The sequence below is a fragment of the Petaurus breviceps genome, unplaced genomic scaffold (assembly GCF_028583685.1).
Source record: "Petaurus breviceps papuanus isolate PSGF00001 unplaced genomic scaffold, PetGlider_PUasm1.0 208, whole genome shotgun sequence".
NCBI classification, from domain to species: Eukaryota; Metazoa; Chordata; class Mammalia; order Diprotodontia; family Petauridae; genus Petaurus; species Petaurus breviceps.
The window spans coordinates 23,002,204-23,006,952 of record NW_027185852.1 but is presented as its reverse complement, the minus strand read 5'-3'; the positions used below and the strand labels follow the sequence as shown (position 1 = coordinate 23,006,952).

Below are 4,749 nucleotides of genomic sequence, written 5' to 3'. Positions count from 1 at the left end.
CAGCAGCCCTGAGGTCAGAAGGACCAAGGAAGCCGCAGGGTGATTTCTGGAGCGTGTTTCAGAGGCGACCTTCTCATTCCTGATCTAAGCCCTGCCAGAGCTCCCCAAATCCTAACTCCTCATCTTGTTCCTTCCTTGTCCCTCCGGGGCCCTGAGGAGGCTGTCCAGAAGACAGAAGGGCCGACCTCCTCATTTTGCAGATGAGAAAACAGAGGCCCAAGGACATGAAGCAAATTGCCCAGTCATAAGTAGTAAAGGTCACAGGTGGGATTCGAACCCAAGTCCTCTGGCTCCAGAGTTTCCCACACTGTACCACAACAGGCCTCAGTTTACTTATCTGTAAAATAAAGGAATTGGATCAGAAAAGTGACCTGAGCCCTCAGTGAGGAAACAGGAGATGCTCAACAATGCTCAAGCACACGACATGAACTTGTGCAAATCACAACCCTTCTGTGGGCCTCTTCCTGCTCCGTCAAAGGAGGGGACAGAGAAGGTGCCTCCCCAAGGTCTCTGGCCACCTGAGCCCTTCCGGCGGTGCCCACTCCCTCCTCTCTCTCCTCTCTGAGTATCTTGAACCTACTCATCCTTCAAGGCTCTGCTCAAATCCATGGCTGTGGAGAGTGGCCACAAGGAACACTGGGCTTGGAGCAGGAAGACCTGGCTTTGAATTCCACCCCATATGACCTCAGAGTTCACGGGAACCACAGGTCATGGGATAGTGGATTTGGAGGCAGAAAGAACCTCTGAGCCCATCTTGAGTCCAACTCCCTCATTTTACAGAAAAAGAAACCAAGGCCCAGGAAGGTTCTGTGACTTGCCCAAGGCCACACAGGTAGGGAGTTGAGTAGATGAGCTAGAGTTTGAACTCTGAGTCCCTTCTGTACCTGAACATGAACCCCCTCTACAACACTTTGGACCAGAGGTGGTCCAGTTTTTGCGGTGACCCCCAGTGACAGGACTCACTACCTCCTGGGACACCCCATTAACGAGAAGCTCTCCTTGATGTCCAGTCAAAGGGTCCCCCATCAGTTCTATCTCCCCACCCCGACCCACTGATCCCTGTCCCTTCTGGGGCCAAGGGGAGCTAGTCTGATCCCTCCTTCACATAGCGACCCTCTAAGGCCCAGGAAAGAAGAAAAGTGATAGAAGGAGGAGAGGAGGGAACCCCAGAACTCAGGGCTTGAGAGAACTGAAGAGAGAACCTGAAATCCCAGAGACTCAAGAGGTCCTGTTGGCCAAACGCCACGGTTTTACTGACAGGGCTGAAGAGCAGAAACTGTCTTGGCCAAGGTGGCCCCACTGGTAGCTGAGAGCGGTGTCCCTGGCTGCCATCCACAAGCCCTCGGGGTCCCTGCCTCTGGTGGAGGACTCCTCACCCCCTCTGCACTAACACAGACTCAGGCCCACAACTGGGCTGAGACCCAGACACCAAGCCCGGCTGTCACCAGGAGTAACCTCCTGCCTAGAAGGATGGTGTTTGCTGTCTTTTCTTAATAAACCCGTCACTGCCCAAATGACTGGGCCAATTTTCTAGCAGAGCTAAATCAAACTGTGAGAACAGCATTAACTTCACAGAGGCCTCCAAAGTTTCCCAAAGCCGTGGGGGGCCCACGTGGAGCTCACGTGAGTCCAGAGAAGCCGGCTCCAAGGCCCTCAGCACCTCCTTGGCCAGGGAGGGCTCCTCTCAAGGAAGGACCCTTTCATATACTGTATTTGTGCTTGACACATAGTAGGCACTTATAAATATTGTCGATCAGTAACCCATCCACCCACACAAGTAAAATATACAGAACCTCTCAGGCAAAAGATACCTCAGGGACCCTCTTGACCAACCTATAGCTGAACAAGAATTCCCTGGCCAACAAGTGCTCATCCAACTGGGATACCTCTAGGAGATAGGGAACTCACTACCTTTCAAGGCATTCCAATCCATCTGGGGACAGCTTGCATTGATGAGAGGCATTTCCCACCTTTTCCCCCTGTCCCTAGTACTTTAAGTGCTGCCTTGTGAGTCTAATCAGAACAAATCTATTCCCTTCACACATCTACACTCTTTTGCACAACACCCCCATATCACCATCATGACTAGCATTTGGGGGGGCAATGGGGGTAAATGACTTGCCCAGGGTCACACAGCTAGCAAGTATCTGAGGCCACATTTGAGCTCAGATCCTCTTGTCTCCAGATCCACTGTTCTAAAGGGGGACCAGTGATCTTGTTTTTAAAAATATTTTGCTTTAACTGGTATCCCTTGTAAGCAATCAGGGCCTGGAAATCCCAAGGCTAGTCCTCAGGCTGCACCTGGGCTGCCCATGATTTCTGGAACACTTTTCAGAGGCGACCTTCTCGTTCCTGATCTGAGCCCTGCCAGAGCTCCCCGAATCCTAGCTCCTCATCTTGTTCTCTTCCCTGTCCCTGTGGGAGCCCCTGCTGCTCTGGCCATGACTCTCCTACCCAGCTACACACAGGCCTGCCCACTGGGGCCTCCTCGGTCCTGTCCTCTCTCCTCTGGGTTCCCACAGCCCTGCCTGGTCATTAGCAAGGAGCTGGTGGGATGTCACGGTGGGAGGTAGTGAGCTCCCCATTTTCCAGCAGGTGACTGTCCAGTTCATCTTGGTTGGGATTCTTGCTCAGTCATAGGGTGGTCCCCACATTTTCTGAGGCCTGGTCCAGCTCTGAGGGTCCGGGATTCTCTACCAGCCCAGGCTGCGTAAGGCATATTTACATCGCATAATGTTTAACCTCCAAACGGGGCTGCCACCGGCTTGTCAAGGACGCCGCTCCAGCGACCTGTCTGTCTGTTTCCTTGTCTCATAATTAGCAGCAACATGGTCTCCCTGAATTGTTACATACTAATAACAAGCTTCTTTACAGGACTCGGCCGTGCCTGGCACCTCTCTAGCCTGGAGGCCCTGACCCCCTTCCTCACCAAGGACACTGCTCAAAGGCGCACCGGCCCAGCTGGGTCAGGGTGGAAACCAGCCTCTCTGCCGCTGCCCCCCAGGCCCACAGTGCTCCCAGGTCTGAATCCAGCTGATGAACCCCTCCTCCCCAGGTCAGCCCTCCTCACGCTGGAAGGAGGCTCTCATGGCACCCCTAAGCCTCTCCTCCAAGACCACAATCAGGAGGTGGTCCCTTCCTCTGAATGTCCAATTAAGCTCAACAAGCATTTACCAATCAGTAGCTGCCCAAAGGGAGCTTCCATTCCCCTGTGATGTGTAAGTTCATTCCACTTTGGGGTTTGCATGTGGGGGGATCAGGGCTGAGCCCTGAAAGGGGCAAGGGGAAAGCACTCCCGGCATGGGACAGCCTGTGCTCTGCTCTGTGTTCTCGAGATCTGGGTCTAGGTCTTATCTGTCGGCCCAAGGGCCATACTTGTGTCTATCCCAGAGGGGAGAAGCCAGAGCAGCAGATGGACACTGCAGAGGCTAAGGCTGGAGGTCAGGGAGAGCTGTCCCAGAGTGCAATGGGCTCCCCCTGTTGGTGATGGGGGGGTCTGCAAGCAGAGGCTTTGATTTAAGGGATGAAGGCCCTTCCTCCTCTCAAATCCTGTGGCACCAGAAGGGCCCTTGACATCAATAAATGCTGGTCAGTTCTGACATTTTCTAGGCCCTATGAGCCACACGACCTCCCATAGAAAGCTGACTCTGGCCATGGAACAGAAAGGATAGGACAGGAGAGAGCGGAGGAAGGAAAGCCTGCTGGGAGGTGACTAGAGTCAGGATTAATGAAGGGTCTGTGGGGGTCACAGCTCAGCTGGGAGGGCCTGGACTTGGCACCTGATTAGAAGGGAGGGGTCTGAGAGAATGGAACCGGAAGGGCCCCCAGCTGAGAGCCACACCACAGGAAGAGAGGAGAGCAGCCCCAGCAGCTTTGGGGCTGGGGGATAATAAGCCCGAGCTTGGGGTACACTTCAGTCATGGGCCCAACCCAAAGGGAATTGAAGAGCTGGGATAATCAGGGGAGAGGTGACCGGCTAGCCCCCAATCGCCCTAAGCTCCCTCTCCAGGGCCTTGGGGATTTATACTCTCATCAAGCCCTAATGGGCCTCCTGATGGATTCTTCCGATCACTTAATTTTAAACAAATCCCTGTGAGCTTCTGCCGCTGCTGCAGAAGGGGGGAGGGCCGGGTGACTCACCACCCCCAGATGCTGCTGATGCTCTGATGGGGCCATTTAATTTGCTCTTGGAAATCTCTGTTCCCTAGATTTGAGCCGAGGGGATCTTACAGAGCAGCACTGGTCCAACCATATTTTTCAGTGGAGGAAACTGAGACCCAGAGGAGAAAGCCAGCCTAGGCAGTGAGAGCTGCACTAGGGCAGAGCCAGCCTCTCTGAAGACAAGAGATGGTTCAGCTGAGTAAACGGAGAGACCAGCAGAGAGTGGGGAAAAAGAATGAGGCCCCAGGCTGAGAAAGGGAAGGAAGCATGGTTGCAGGAGAGAGATAGACAGAGGTGGGGATGCGGAAAGACGAAGCCTGGAGGGCGAGAGATGACAAAAGGAGAGACAGATGGTGGGAGGGGAATCAGGACGGGGAGGAGGAAAGGGGGAGGGAAAAAGAGAGGCAGCAGAAAGCTAGGGAGAGACAGGAGGCCACTGTCAGACAGACAGACGCACACAGGGAGTGTGGACAAAACAGGAGAGCCGAGAGAGACAGACAGACAGACAGACAGAGACAGAGAAAGAGAGGGAGAGAAAAGGGAGGGAGGGAGGGAGGGAGAGGGAGAGAGAGAGAGAGAGAGAGAGAG

At 54.1% G+C, this 4,749-nt stretch overlaps 1 protein-coding gene across 1 annotated transcript in view; it reads right to left on the bottom strand.

The window, feature by feature from the left end:
• MAGOH (mago homolog, exon junction complex subunit) overlaps positions 1 to 4,749 on the bottom strand; it is a 237,055-nt gene that overhangs the window by 61,408 nt on the left and 170,898 nt on the right. The gene's annotated exons all lie outside the window — the stretch shown is intronic.